The following is a 16,788-nucleotide window of genomic DNA, read 5'->3' on the forward strand; positions in this document are numbered from 1 at the left end:
CAAGTGCCGGATCACTGGGTTAATCTCTACATGAAACAGTTTGGTTACCAAATGGAAAAGCTGCCATGTGGGCTGGGACTGGCAAAAGTAGTACATTTTAAGGGATTTAGCATGACACACTCTGCAGGAGTTACTTCACAAGAACTCTGTGAGGTTGACAATAACCTGGTGGTACAGAAGCACTTTGATGTCTAATTGCAGGCTAGCTTTCTTTTGTATCTCATTTTGAAGGAGGAGGGGCAAGGTTAGGGTAGAAGCAATAGGATCCGTTCTTCATTTTATCTGTGAGAAGTTACATGGATACACATTAGATGCCCTGTACTGGAAGAGGGGTGATCAAACCACTGGGGGGGACGGGACGGGACCTGAGTCGGATCTTGGGTCTCCATTAAAAAATGGTGAAAAATAGTCCCAATCCTGTGGGCCAACTGTGCAGATGGAATGTGTTCTAGTGACAAAGCATACTTTATGGCAATTATAAAGTGCTGCATGTCATTGAGCACAGCCTGGCTAATGCAGCAAAGATTGAGTGGCAGGGGTCAAGCAACACCTGGGGGCTCCAGGTGTCCCCTGGAGGGAAGTCCTCCCAATAAGGTGTCCTGGTGTCCCTGGAGCCCCCAGCACTGGCAAGTCAGAGCCAGAGGTGGGCTATGGACTGGGAAGGAGAGGAAGGACCAGGGGTGTTTCTGGGTAGGGGGGCAGAAATCAGGGGCAAGGAGGGTTGGATCCATGTTTTTGTGCCCCAATATTATTATTATTATTATTATTATTATTAACAGTATTTATATACCGCTTTTCAACTAAAAGTTCACAAAGCGGTTTACAGAGAAAAAATCAAATAACTTTCCTGTCTTTGAATTGAAAAACAGATTTATATTAAGACCTATACTACTTTCAGCAGAGAGATCAGTTTTCCATTAACATATACTTTTGAGAGTTTAAATACATGGATAACCTTAGATTATGTTACAAATGGTTGAGGTGACAGTTTGCAATTATATATGAATTATGTTGCTAAATAAACTAGGAATTAACATGTGGGAAGAGAAGCCAGGCCAGGTGAAGCATCATGCTAAGTGCTGCGATTGCTTCAGTGCAAGCCGGCACCAACTGTTTGCCATTCTAGTGCCAATGTTATTTCTTTGTCTTCTGAATTGTCAGACATTTACCCACCAACTTGAGAAGCACTGCTGAGAGTTTCTACTGTATAGAGGTAGCCGCTCCACATGATGCTACCACCTCAGCTTTATTTGTAAGCCTTCGCAGAGAAAAGCTATTAGCGCCAATCAGGCGCTAGCAGCCGATTGCCCCCTCCCCACCTCGTGCACCGAGGCTGAGGCTTGAGCCGCGATTGGTCCCTGCGGCTGGGGAGGCAGGACCAGAGCCCTGGCACGGGGCGCACGCTCCAGCCAGGCTCAGAGCGTTCCCGGCTGGCAACCCCGCCCACCCGCCCTATTAACCAGTCTGGGATTAGCTGGTTGCTTTCTAGGGCCGGGTAGGAATTTTTTGCGGTCAGCCTGATTGGACCTTGGTTGGCTGTTTTTTCGCCTACCTCAGACTGGTGAACAGGCGGTGCGGTTTAGGTTAGTCTGGGTTGGTCACTCCCAGTGTGGGCAGGGTATGTGCGGGGCTGGGTAGGTAGGGACTTGGCTTGGTGTCTATCCAAGGCAGCAGGGTGAGGGGTGAGTCTGAACCGCTCCCATGATGCCTGACCGGCTCCAGGAGGCAGGCAGGTGAACCCCTGGCCTGGACAGACAGGATGGTGCGGCTCGGCCGGCTAGCCTGAAGTCCGGCTGCCTTGCCCCCTTTGGGGGTGGCGTTGAAAGACCTAAGCTGGCGATTGACGGCTGGGGTCTCGAGCCAGGAGGTACACCCAATGAGAATGTAGGGGGAGGCAGGCGGCTAGGACCATTTCCCCCATATTGCCCCGCATGATTGATGTTCAGTGTTATTGCCCTGCTGCAGTTGAAGTTTAATAAAGTGGCCCATTTTCATCCAAGCCGAAGTCTGGTGTCTTTATTGCGGGTGTGGGGGTAAAGATGTGGCCAAGTGGCAGTGTCCCATGGTTAATACAGGTCACATTGGTGACGTTGTCCTGCAGTCAGCTATGGCTATGATGTAATGTTGGGCATTTCTGGAGCCTCTGTGAAAATCTCCTGGATTGCTTTCAGTAGTCATCTGGAGATTGGTGATGATTCCTGGAGACTCCAGGCTGATTCTGGAGGGTTGGCAAACTTATGGCCCAATCCTATCTATAGCTGCCTACCAGTTAAATGTGTACTCTACCAGTGGAAGTGTCAGGATCCAGGTTGGAAGTGCCTGGATCTGGCATGTGTTGCACAACACTGTAGAATGCAGCACACACCTCTGTCAGCAGGGGGATTTAGATAGAATTGGGCCCTAGGGCAATGATTTTCAATTTTTTTCATCTCATGGCACGCTGACAAGCCACTAAGATTGTCAAGACACACCATCAGTTTTTTGACAATTGATAAGGCACACTGCACTGATGAGGCTCACCCCCCCCAATGGCACTACTAATAAATGACCCTTCCCAAACTCCTATGGCACAACTGTGGACCATTTGCAGCACACCAGGTGAAAATTACTGCCCTTGGGTCACAGTATTGTTGACCATCTTGTACAGGCCTTCTTGAGGTGTCTCCTACAGTAAATATACTGTAAACCTGTGAGCCTCTCCTAGTGTTGGGAGCAACTTGTAGCTCCTGGGTTGGAAGGTTTCTGAGAGTCTCTGCCCTTCATGGTGAAAATTTTAGTCTTGAAAAATTAGGAAGAAATAACATGGTTGTAACGTGTTGGGGCTTTTTTGTTGGTAGTAGTTCCACAACTTTGGAATGCCCTTTGCCAAGAAATTTGCCAGTCTGAAGAACTGAGAAGATCTTGGACAAATGATAGCAGATCTCTCAAAAATAGGGACAAAGTGTGGAAACACAGACCAAAAGCCCTGCATCTGGATTTCTGCAAGAACTTCGCAATGCTGTCAATGGGAGGTATTTTCAGTCTTTCAGGATTGAATTTTTTCAGCCAACTTTTAATGAGACTTGGTATGAATGAAACGGATGCTACACAATTCTTTCAACATGGGAATGGGTCATTGGGAATTGAGATGAATTCCTGAGTTGGAATAGGAGGAAATCACACATGGTAATGGTACTAAACAAATTTTAATATCATGTGATTATCTATGCACCACGGGATTAGACTGTGGCTGACTCTTATATGAAAATTAAAACAGCTAGAATAACACTTTTTTCTGTTAGTACTGACTGAGTAACTAGTGACATGTGAAGTCTGAAATTCTGGGAAACCTCCCACTGGATATTGGGAGGACTTCCTGTACTTATTTGCCATTGTTTACTCTGCAGTTCAATCTATGTTATAGCCCATGACTGAAAGTTGTAAGAAAAACGATGACGGTGCCAAGTTTTGCGTTTATCCTTCTCTAGGTTGCTAAAGGTTTCACTTGATAATTTTGGGAACCTGAATGACAGAAAAGAAGAATAAGCTTGATCCTACAATTCCCATTGGAAGGAAAAAGAAAATGAAATTGAAGGGAGCTACTGTTAAAAATCTTTTAGATACCAAAGTAAAATTATATGACCACTTGGAGAAATTTCAAATATCTTGCAGGACATATACTGTACAGCTGCAGTACATCTGTATTATTGAAAACCAGTGAGACGTCCACCAAGGGGTGAAGGTGTTTGAAATCTACAGCATGGTATAGCTTTTGCCATTGTGAAGATTAACCTGGAAAGCATCGGAAACCTGGTTATCCACTGACATCTGATGGTATATATTGTTGGCAACCTTCAGTCTCGAAAGACTATGGTATCACTCTCTGAATGGTGGTTCTGGAACAGCGTCTAGTGTGGCTGAAAAGGCCAATTCGGGAGTGACAATCTCTTCCACACTGGGAGCAAGTGCAGTCTGTCCCTGGTCTGTCTCCCTGGCTATGGGCCTCCCTTCTTTGCCTCTTTGCCTCAGTCTGTTGGCCAAGTGTCTCTTCAAACTGGGAAAGGCCATGCTGCACAGCCTGCCTCCAAGCGGGCCGCTCAGAGGCCAGGGTTTCCCACCTGTTGAGGTCCACTCCTAAGGCCTTCAGATCCCTCTTGCAGATGTCCTTGTATCGCAGCTGTGGTCTACCTGTAGGGCGCTTTCCTTGCACGAGTTCTCCATAGAGGAGATCCTTTGGGATCTGGCCATCATCCATTCTCACGACATGACCGAGCCAATGCAGGCGTCTCTGTTTCAGCCCTTAACAACCCTTATAACAGCCCTTAATTCTACATTAAGTGGGTCTTATTGTAGAGTTGTGATCTGAAGGTGTGCAATTTATGCACATCTAGGGGAGTGACTCTTGTAGCGCTTGTCCTGATCATTTTTTTTTTCAAGAAATCATTTCCCCATACTACATAGATTTAGTTTATAAAGGAAGTTAGGATGAGCAAATGATTGTGCTGTTTTAGCAGTTTTCAAGGGAAAAAAATGCGATTTGCAATGGTTTCAGCAAGGGTGTGGAGAAAATGTATTCTTTGTGAAATATTATTAGCAACCTAATCCTATCCTTCTCTTTCCCCCCTGCTGTTGCAGCCGCAGCAAAAATTTAAATCCTCCTTTTACATTTCCCTAAGCCTCCTGCCCCGCAGTGGGTCTCCACAGACCTGTGACGGCTCTTTAACTAGCACAAGTCCAAGGAGAGAAAGGAGGTGGGTAGGCTGCCCATACAGGGGATAGGATCCAGTGTGCACCACCTCCTGCAGCCTCCCTGCCCTATTCTGACCCTGCTCCTGCCCCTCCCTGCTCAGCTGCTTGGGGAAGACATATGGGGATATAGGGTGGATGCCATCATTATGCAGATGCCACCTAGCTCCAATACCAGCGTGGTGATGAAGCTCCTGAATTGCTGTCTGAAGTTGGTTATGGCTGGATGAGGATAAAGAAGTTGAAATTAAATGTGGACAAGGCCAAGGTGCTATTGGGTGAGAGATCAGGGATTGTCAATCTGCTCTGAAGGTGGTTGCACTCTCCTTGAAACATCAGTATGTTTCTGATGGATATTCCAGATGTCGATTTTAAATTTTAAAGCCCTATTGTTTTGGGACCAAAGTATCTGAAGTATCTATCTGTTTGCATCAGTGATCTCCAAATCCTGGCCCAGGGGCCAGATGCGGCCCATGGTGAGCCTCTATCCTGGATCACCTGCCTGCGGCCAGCCTCTTGTCTCCTGAAAGCCCCTGGCCCACTGTGCTGAACTCGACTGGAACTGTGTTCTGGTTGCATCTGGAGGATGTTCTAAGGGCCAGAGAGGTTGAATGAATGAGCTCATTCATTCATTTATTCACACATCTAAGTTCCATCTCTAATTTATTTATATAAATTTTATATTTAAATTTTTTTTCGGCCCTCATAATCATGCCAGACATTTGATGCGGCCCTCTGGCGAAAAAGTTTGGAGACCCCTGGTCTACATGAAATCACACTGTTCTACAAGTTTCTCTGGTGGTGGAAGTGCTAATTGCAGGGACTCAGGAAAGAGCCTTCTTTATGGTGGTGTCCAATTTATAGAACCCCCTCCTCCAAGAGGAGGGGTAGGCACCATTATTGCTGCCATTTCAGTACATACTTTTCTGTTTTGTTTGGCTTTTACCTCTTGATGAACTGCTGAAGTATTGTTTTTGTTTTGGTACTCTCTGTGTTGCTTCTGTTTATTTTTATTTTTTTATGGTATTTTATTATTTGTGAGCAGCTTGAGAACCTCTCTCATGGGAAGGAAAACTGCAGGGTATATTTTTTAACAACAACAAAAAAAGTATGGCATCCAAAGCTATTGGAAATGTTTCCTGTTCACTATCCAATGAAAGAATGGGAATTGCTATCATGCAGTCACATTCAGATTATATGAACTTGTGCCAGGAAAATTTGCATGCAATCACACTTGGCGACAAATATTTTGAATTCCAAAGCAGTACAAAAATAGGAACAAATACACACACACACACACAGTTCCATGTAACGAAAATCAGATGAATGAATGCTTACAGAAAGCCTGCATTTCCTATTTTTTAAACTTACATTCAGCTCTATTGCAGAATATTGCAATTTTCATATTTTACATTTTTTCTGTATAGTACTCCCATAAACCTAGAGAGCTCATGGATTCATGACTCTGTAGCAATAAATGGTGGTTGGGTGAACTTTGTTGGCGAAAACAAAGATCACCCTGAGTAGAAAGAATCCATGGCCTGTTTCATAAGATTATATTTTAGCACCATCAATGTACATGGCATTTTTAAGTACCCAATTTCCTATTCTGATTAAACAACAATTAAAGATTACTTATTCCAAGTTCTTAGCTCCCAAGTTGTTAGCCCCCATGCGGAATTTAATGGACTTAGGATAGCCCCAGTGAAGTCAATGAGTCCACTCTCACCAGCTTATAAAACAAATTAGCCCTATCATTAAACATTGGCAGGTTGAAATCCCAAAGCTGCAGGATTCAAACAGCAATGCTCATTTTGAGTGTTCAGCCTTTGCACACTGTTGGAATGTCCATGCTTACAAATATTTTGGCATTCATTCTTCAGTGATGGGAAATCATACCTCATTTTTTCAAATACCTATGCATAGGGCCACCCCTTATCTGCGGATCCCGTATCTGCAGTTTCACTTAACCACAGATGTGGGGAAGGCCCTGCACCCTCCGGAGGTGAGGGAAGCTTTGCCTGCATCCTCTGTGGGGTTCAGAAAGGGCTTTTAGGCAAAAACAGGCACTTCCTGTTTTTTTATTTAACTGGAAGTGATGCTTTTATGCCTTTAAAAGACACTAGAAAGTTTGGGCTTCCTCCGGGGAAGGCTTTAGGAAGGTCAGGCTTCCTCCTTCCAGGGCTTCCCTGGCCCTCATAATGCCTTTTAAAGGCATAAAAAGTCACTTATGGTTTTGTGAAAAAAGAAGTGACTTTTTTTAACCTAAACGGCCTAGTCTACCCATGAGGCTCTAAACGGAACCAACTCACCCATGAGACTATTTTATGCATTTGGGTTGTGTGTATGTGTATGTTGGGAACATTATGAGTTGTTGTTTTTTAAAGTCACTTAAAATCTGACAGATGTGAGTTTAGTTCCCCAATTTGCTTGCTGGATAACTTTCGGCCAATTGCTATCTCAAAGTCGAATCTACACAGGGTTGTTGTGAGGATAAGGGGAGAGAAGATCAACGTGTGTGCCTCCCTGAGCTCTTTGGAGGAATGGCAGGATACAAATGCAAAAAATACTTTTAGCGCCACCATGTGATGGCAGGAGATATTGCAAAGCCGTTGGCACTTGGATGGTGTTTGATTCTAGTTAAAATGTCATCACATTTTGAATGAAAATAGCAGGCTGTTTTTTTGGTTTTTTTTGAGACAGGAAAGTAATTCAGTGAGGTAAACAAAAGTAAACAGAAGCAGTTTCAATCACCACTAATATTCAGCCTCCACCTGTGGTGCCTGACATTTTTTCTGGACCCAAAATTACAAAGTAAAACTAATAGCTTTATTATGCTCTCTTAGTAGAAAAATCATGCTATTCATAGCATGACTGAGAGTGGGTGTAGTGTAGTGACTAAGGGCCCAATCCTATCCAATTTTCCAGTGCTGGTGCTGCTGTGCCAATGGGGTATGCACTGCTTCCTGTGGTGGGGAAGCAGTCACAGAGGCCTCCTCAAGGTAAGGGAAATGTTTGTTCCCTTACCTCGGGGCTGCATTGCAGCTGCACCGGTGCTGGAAAATTGGATAGGATTGGGCCCTAAGAGCCCAATCCTATTCCGTGCGCACTGTAAGGCACATTTGCAGGCTTTAGCGCCAGTGCTAGCCCAGCGCTGGCCGGCACTGAGCTAGTGCCAGTGGAGCATTGGAGCTCTGCCTCTCAGTGGTTCTGTGCACCGCCAGGCAGTGGAGAGGTAGGTGAGGGTGTGGGGGAGGCAGGGAGGAGGTGTTCTGGGGCGCAGGGAGGTGGTGGAAGGGCAGCAAGGAGGCATACTGGGGAGGGAGCAGGGCGGAAGACAGGTAGGACTGGTGGAGCTTTGCTCCTCTGGCTCCTGAGCCTCCATGTCAAGCCGTCCACCTGACATGGAAGCTCTAAATTCTACGCTGACCCTCAGGTCGTCACCTCAGAGTTTACGTCACCCGGTGTGGGTGGCCAGCGTGTCACCAGCTTGATCAACCTCCTTCCATGCAGTGGGCGGGGCATCACCATGTCCTGAGTGGTGGGTGTGGCATTGCGCCACCCCCACTGGTTTTTGGCTATAACTTTTGATAGAATAGAGGTATTCAATGTGGTTTGTTTCATTGCATTCTGTATGACATTACACATTGAATGATATATAACATAATGGTATTATTCAAAAATACTAAGATTTTAAAAATTTTGGCCAGTAGTGGAGTCACCCCTCCTTGAACATCACCAGGTGCGGCCTTCACCCGCCCCCAGCAATGCCACTGTCTCTATCCACAAAGAATAATAGCAGAAAAAGAAACCACGTCACTCAGTGTTCACCAGTGAATGCCTGTGTGTCTATTCCTGGTTTCCCAGCTTTTTCCCCTTTATCTGACTAGGACTAAGCCTTGTTATAGGGCTGAGGCCTCTCCTCTCTCTTCAGTATTGTTTCCAGAGAGGAAGTCATTTTGCTTCCTAAGCCACTTCCTAGATTCCTGTAACTTAGCAGTCCACTCCCTCACAGTCTCTTCCCTCTCAACGGTATTAGAACAAACTCTGCCCTGTCACAGCACCTAGAAATCTGACAAGTTTATAAAATGAAATCCAATATGCACATGGAGCCCTTTTTTCAAAGCTGCCCTCAACTGCTTAGCAAGAAAGACAAGGGGAATCCAATCTCGCACCACACAGCTGTTCAGTAAGATTTCACCTTTTGAAAAGGGCCTGTTTGCTTTTAGTCTGACACCACATTCCACAAAGATCTATGTGTAGGTTTCTACATATTCTATATCAGCAATTTTCACCCAGTGTGCCATGGCACATTGGTATGCTGTGAATAGTCTGCAGGTGTGCCATGGAAGTTTAGGGAAGGTCATTTATTACTAGGGCCATTTGGGGATGTGAGCCTCCCCGCCAGCAGTGTGGTGTGCCTTGTTAATTGTCCAAAAACAGATGGTGTGCCTTGACAATTTTAGTACTTTCTCAGTGTGCTGTGAGATGAAAAAGTTGAAAATCACTCTTCTAGATGGCTGGATAATCCTATCCTGTGCAGTTGATGTCTTCACCATTGCATGTACCATCTTGTACAAGCAACTAGGAAAACTTACATGACATGGAGGGGAGGGGCAAGAGTCTGCTTGTGGTGAGGGTATTCAATCCTCAATCATGGGAGTGGGCAGTTTAATGAGGAAAACCAAGCCCAGCCCACAAACAAAGCATACTGTGGATGAAAGGGAAGCGGAGGGGGGGGAGAAGCTCAGGTTCCACATTTATATTGAATCCAGACAAGTGATGCTTGAGCAATAGCTGTTGAATTAGCCTGGAGCATTGTGTGGGCAACATACGTGCAGACATGATTCTCTGTGTGCATATCTATGACCCCTAAATGGAATGGATGATCGTCTAAAAGTATAAAGAGAGAGAGAGAGAGAGAGAGAGAGAGAGAAGGCGACAGGTCAAAACAATGGTCCATGCAGTCTGGTGCTATCAAATCCCACTGACAGCAGCTCTCCAAGAAAGGAGATGGAAAAATCATTTTTAAAAGCTAAAAGCTATATTCCCTGCAAATCTTTTAACTGGAAGTGCCACTGAGCGTGTAAATAATATGCAAGCTGTCTAAAGCACTGTATAACTAGAATTCTGTCATTTTCTCTATACTGTATAGTTGCAGATGGCATCTGAATTTCTCGCTCAGCTGACAGTCTTGGTTGTACTGCTGGTGCATTTAAAGGTGTTTCCCCCTGCATCTCTTCCATATGATGCAGTGCTAAAGTACAAGGATTTTGTAGAGGCTCTAAAATATATTTCATTCTAGCACAAGACTATTAATCATTAAAGCTTTCTCCAACCATTTCAAGTGCCGAGCTCTGAGTTTGAAACATGAGGTCTTAAAATGACACTTCTGCACTGTGGAACAGACTATAGGAGATTTCAGTTGTATTTGGGAGGAGAAAAAAAGTTCCCCTGTGTGTACATTACCCAGTCACATTTGTCTGTTAGGATTATATATATAATATAATCATATATATTTAATCAGAGGTCATTGGATAGTCTTTTATGTACAAGGTTTTATTTTCATTCCTGTTCCAAAGTTCTTTTCGCTGACTTCCTTGAGTGTCAAAAGGTATTAATTCCTAGAGTGACAGTAACAAGAAATGACATCCAGACTCTAAAACAGGGATGGCCAATCTCATCTTGAACCTGGTGAGGGCAGATTGCCCTGGCCAAGCTTCTCAGGGGCTAGACCACTGCCATCTTGCTCGTGATGGTATAATGCAGCAGTTTTCAAGCTCTCAGGGAGAGTTTGAACCGCAGTAAGTTCTTGTGGGGTGGGGGAGGGAGGCAGGGGGCTGCAGGGACTGGGATGCACTCACCAATCCCTGCAGCAGCCTTCCTGGGGTATGGGAAGCCCTGCATGAGGGTCTGCAGGGCTCCCCAGGTCTTGAAGAGTGAAAGCGCAGCAATCGTGCTCCACTTCTGGTTTTGCAGAAGTGGAGCGCAATTGCTGCACTTTCACTTTTCAAGACCTGGGGAGCCCTGCAGATGCTCACACAGGGCTCCCTGCACAGCTGCTGCAGGGACTGGTGAGTGTAACCCAGCCCCTGCAGCCCCCTGAGTGATGCAATCTGGGGGATCACATCCTTAAGGGGAAAGTGGCCAGGGCTCACAGGCTGGGGTGTCATGACACCCCAGTTTGGAAAGCCCTGGTCTAATGTCTAGAAGCGTTCTTAAATACTTTTATATTTTTTCACAGATTTTACTCCCCCCCCCCCCGCAAGGAAAAAGTCCAAAAGCGGTGATGTTTTTTAAATTATTATTATAGGCATCCCTCAGTCTCGGAAGACTATGGTATCGCGCTCTGAATGGTGGTTCTGGAACAGAGTGTCCTCTCCAGTGCATGAAGCCTGGGTAAAGTAGATATGGAGGTTAGACTGTTTCCCATGCAGCAATCCCCCCTCTCCACGTCGCTGAAATGGTCCAATGGAAAGGCAGAGGCCAATACGGTTGGTTCCAGCGGTGTCGCAGGAGTTGCCAGAACGTGACTGTGTTCAGCCATGAACTGCCTCAGGGACTGCCTCAGGGACAAGGATTTTGCCTTGAGGTTGACTCCTGAAGTCTTTTCCATAACTGGATGTAGCCACAAGGCAGTGGAGGTTTGGGATCAGAGTTTTCCTTCTCTCATCAGGCTGGCATGCGAGTGGGAGAGAGTGCCAGGAGGTCATGCTGGGGGCCAGGAGAAGGTGTTTTGGAGCAAGGGGAGGCCAGGTCAGGAGGTGGATCGGGCCTGTTTCTCACTGTTCTGTGGGAACAGTCAATGCCTGTTTACAAAAAATAAAACAGAACAGAAATACCAGTTTTCATTGCTAGAACTGTATTCTCTCATGGAGCTACTTGACTTTGAATCAATGAACTTGCTTGCGCTCCAATTGAATTAGATACAAGTAAAATGAAAATTGAAATCATGCTATCATGTTATTATATTTGGTCTTCAGTGCAGACTGTGTGCGTGGAACTTTAGATGCATAGATGTTATGCTTTTTTCTACAGCACAGTTTAGGAAAACCAGGTACATTGTAACTTTGAGGGTACAATAGAGGCAGATGTCCCACTCGTACTCAATAGACAGCCAACTTGTGGCACTGGTACCAATGGTGTCACAGGTAGTGAGAGTTTGTGGTGCGATGTGGGCTGGTGTGCTGCTAGGCTGAGCTGGAGCACAGATGTAGCATAGATGTGAGTTCTGAAGTACTTCCCCAAAAGGGTGACCTCCCTAGGTGTCCAGTTAGGAACCTGAAATGTCCCACCTTTGAGTAAGACAAGGCAGTGTACACGCTTTCCCCCCTTGCATGAAGCACATTACTGTGCGCGTGTGCACAAAGAAGACTTTAGGCTGGTACAGTCTGCTCTTCAAACAATTGCAAAGGGTTATTGGCAGACAACCTCAAGCACTTCATTATGATTTGGTGCTTTCTACATAAATGCACAGAGAATAGCTGTGAGAGAGGATTTATTAGCTTGCATCACAGTACAGAAATCTCACTTCTCATAAATAGGGCCACTCTGTAATAAAGTGGTATGTCCAATGTCTCCTGTCATGTTGCCCAGCCGACCATTCATTGAAGTAGATCCCCCCATGCCTCTTTCTTCGGATTCTTTTGTGAGCCTTCCACATCTGCAGTTTATGGCTGTTACATTACAGTTTTAGTAATGCTTTTATCTCCTATTTTATTTTTGAAAAGAAGAAAATGTCCAGTTTTGTATAATGCAAGGAAAAGCTGGTTGAGAGGCTGTATTGGTCCCTGGGCAAGTATGAGGCAGAGCCATACAGTCAACCCAATCTGTATCCAAATTGAAATGTCACCTCTTGGGGGGGCACTAGATCTCACAAGCGTCTTTCTCCTCAAATCACAGAACATAGATTATCACTTCCTGTTTCTGGAAGCTTCTTCTGCTCTTGAGAAAGAACTTGGATCATTTCTCTAAGCCAGGGCTTTTCAGACTGGGGCGTCAGGATGCCCCGGCCTGTGGGCCCTGGCCTCTGCCCCCTTAAAGAGCGGGAGCAGCCAGGAGGCAGGGAGGAGGTGATCCTGGGGATCGCACTGCTCAGGACGGCTACAGGGGCTTGGGTGCACTTACCCGAGCCTCCTGTAGCCTCCCGGGGTGTGGGGAGCCCTGTGTGACCAAACCCACCCCCTTCTTGGATCAAATCTGTTAACCCCCTGCCATGTCACTGAACATTCCACCTTCCCCCACCCTTGTTGCTACCTTGTTTTTCCCTCCCCCAGACCTCCTGCCTGTCCTGTCATCTTACTGTGATAAGTAGGCAGCTCTGGATCTGCTGGCCTCCCTACTAGAGTCCCAGCAGTACGCTACTCAGTATGCTGCCAGAGCACCTTTTACAACCAGCACTGACTGCTTTATGGCAATCAGCACTAGCGGAAGAGTCATTCCAATGAAGAGTCATTCCAACCAGGGGAAAGGAACAGGATTGGGCTCTAAACTCCCTGAAGCTACTTTAATTTGGGAATCTCTAATAATTACTATAGTTTATCCCATTCTTGCATGGAACGCCTAGTTGTGTACAAGGTTCTTGTTCACAAGAAAAACCTTTGAGTTTGGTTAGGCTGAGAGATATAGTGATTGGGTCTAGATCATAACATGAAAGCATAGTGGAAGAGGACTTTGAACTTTTGCCTCTTTGCTCCTAGTCAAGCAGTCTAGCTACTAAACTATACAAGAGGGATGGCCAGTGCACAGCATGAAGTGCCACTTTTTATGTAGAGAATCTTGAACCTGCCAATCCACCTTAAGGTCGCTTTCAGTGATTATCACAATAACTAAAAGTAGCCTCCAAGTTATACGGCAGTATATCTCTGAGTGACAGAATGTACAAAGCAAGTTACATGGGAGTGCTGTGGCCTATTTGGGGCTTTCCAAAGACACCTGGCTGACTACTGTGTGGACCTTTAGTCTGGCCTAGCAGGGCTTGTTCTAAGATCTATATAAGGTGCATTCATTGCCCTTCTGCATATCGCAACCACCCTCTGCCTGCCCACCTTCTCATCCTTAAAGATGATCTTAGTCAGGATCTGTTTATGGATGATTTTCCCAAAATGATATCACTGCTCAGCTATGTCACCTGAATTTTACTTATTTCATTAGCCATCTCTGTGCTGCCCTGTTCACCTCCCCCCCCCCCATCTTCTACAATCTGCCCCTTGCCTCTTCAGTGCTCTGCCAAACTGGCCTTCTTGGGTCAGCAAGTGACCCACCAGTTAGCAGAATGCAGCTCATTAGCATCTGCCCTATTGGCTTTCTCCATCATTCTCTATTGGCCTGTCCATCATTCTTTTCCCACCTTTCTCCCCATTTTCCAACCAGAGCAAATCAAGCAGAGAAGCCTGTGGCCACCCTGAGTGCACCCACTGCAGTGCTAGAAACTTGGGGATGTGCTGTGAAAGGAGCAGCAAAGGAATCAAGCAAATCATAAACTGCTGCAGTGCTTTCTTTGTTATTTTTAAAATGCTTTTCAAATATATGGTGACTTTGTGCACATGCCCAATCTCATCTGATCTTGGAAGCTAAGCAGGGTCAGGCCTGTAGTACTTGGATGGGAGACCACCTGGGAATACTGGGTGCTGTAGGCTTATACCATAGTCTTTTGAGACTGAAGGTTGCCAACCATCCAACCATTGTGTGTGCCACTTAGAAAGTGACCTTGTGCGTGCAGTGAGTTGGCCACCCCTGCTATACGAGCTGCCTCTAGTAAGAAGAAATGAATATTTCACATGATCATTGATTGTAAATGTAGCCTTAAGGTGGAGTATGTCCAATTTCTTTTTAGTCAGATCTTTGGACTCAGTAGCATTAAATGCGCTTAGGTTTCCACTTTTTATTATTTCTAAAGAACTGCACATTTTCTGTGGCCTAATCTGAGAAGTGCTGCACTTTAATGTTACATCAAAGGCATTGCATCACTAGCAATTTAACTGGTTTAAGTTCTTTCAAATGTGTGCTTGGTGTGCATTTTATCCTCTAGATTCTGATCTGAGATTGTGCAGCAAAATGGATGACAGAATAGAGTTAAATCTTTGCACTAAAAGTTGCCGCAATAGTGGATTAAATGCATTACATTGTAGATACTAACCACAGATATGTAAACACGCACACGGACCCTTATACCTAATAGCTGGGAAACTTGTTGAGGTTCCTTTATTAAAAGGTTAATTCTAAAGTTTCAGCTTTGACTTCACATGAGTTGAATGATGTCATAGTTAGGTCTTCATATGGTAGAGAGTCTAGTAGTTGTCTCATAAATTTCAGATTATGTCTATTTTTTTTTTTTTAAACCTTGTTTGGTACAGGTAAAAAGACTGTAGAAGGATAAGACTCTAGGACAATGGTCCTCAAACTTTCAGTACCGGTACCCACTTTTTAGAATAATAATCTGTCCAGGATCCACTGGAAGTGATATCATGGCCAGAAGTGATTTCATCGAGCAAATTAAACTAAATAATTACAAATAATTAACTTAAAGTAAAAGAAATAATTAAATAAGGGGAAGCCAGCCCTGTTCCATCAAGTAAATTTTCTCTGTAGCCTGCCTGCAATAACACTGCCCCCCACCCACAAAAAAATCCGTAAGATTTTCAGCCCTACCCAGTACCCAGTTCACGTTCTTATAGTTAAACCATATCACTATCAGGTCCCACCTAGCTTTACAGGTGAAAGAAATAAAACTTTAGAAAGAAAGTTTTTTCTTTCTAAAAAAGAAAAAAAATTCAACTTACCAGCTCAAGTTTCTGTTTTATTCTTTTTATGGGGGGCACTGCCTTCTGGAGCATTTGTTGAGCTCCACTTTCATCAGATTGGGACCATTCTGGTGGCCTTGAATTCCTCTTTGCCTGACCTGACTGTGAGCCACGTTTGCATACTCATGAGTAAATGTGTAGCTTAGTTTCGCTTTCCATAGTGCTCAATACAATCATCAGCTTAGAGGGAAGGTCTTCCTTCTCGTGTGTTTTTTCGGGGCCGTGTTAATCAGATTGGGGCCATTCCAGTGTCAGGGAGGTGCCCCAGCCCAATAATCATTTTAGTTGCCCTCTTTTGCACCTTTTCCATTTCCACTATGTCCTTTTTGAGATGTGGCCACCAGAACTGGATGCAATACTCCAGGTGTGGCCTTACCATCTATTTGTACATGTATATGTATTGGCAACCTTCAGTCTCGAAAGACTATGGTATCGCGCTCTGAAAGGTGGTTCTGGCACAGCGTCTAGTGTGGCTGAAAAGGCCAATCCGGGAGTGACAATCCCTTCCACACCGGGAGCAAGTGCAGTCTGTCCCTGGTCTGTCTCCCTGGCTATGGGCCTTCCTTCTTTGCCTCTTAGCCTCAGACTGTTGGCAAAGTGTCTCTTCAAACTGGGAAAGGCCATGCTGCACAGCCTGCCTCCAAGCGGGCCGCTCAGAGGCCAGGGTTTCCCACTTGTTGAGGTCCATCCCTAAGGCCTTCAGATCCCTCTTGCAGATGTCCTTGTATCGCAGCTGTGGTCTACCTGTAGGGCGCTTTCCTTGCACGAGTTCTCCATAGAGGAGATCCTTTGGGATCCGGCCATCATCCATTCTCACGACATGACCAAGCCAACGCAGGCGTCTCTGTTTCAGCAGTGCATACATGCTAGGGATTCCAGCACGTTCCAGGACTGTGTTGTTTGGAACTTTGTCCTGCCAGGTGATGCCGAGGATGCGTCGGAGGCAGCGCATGTGGAAAGCGCTCAGTTTCCTCTCCTGTTGTGAGCGAAGAGTCCATGACTCGCTGCAGTACAGAAGTGTACTCAGGACGCAAGCTCTGTAGACCTGGATCTTGGTATGTTCCGTCAGCTTCTTGTTGGACCAGACTCTCTTTGTGAGTCTGGAAAATGTGGTAGCTGCTTTACCGATGCGCTTGTTTAGCTCGGTATCGAGAGAATGTGTGTCGGAGATCGTTGAGCCAAGGTACACAAAGTCATGGACAACCTCCAGTTCATGCTCAGAGATTGTAATGCAGGGAGGTGAGTCCACATCCTGAACCAT

Source organism: Tiliqua scincoides, chromosome 4 (assembly GCF_035046505.1).
Source record: "Tiliqua scincoides isolate rTilSci1 chromosome 4, rTilSci1.hap2, whole genome shotgun sequence".
Lineage (NCBI taxonomy): Eukaryota > Metazoa > Chordata > Lepidosauria > Squamata > Scincidae > Tiliqua > Tiliqua scincoides.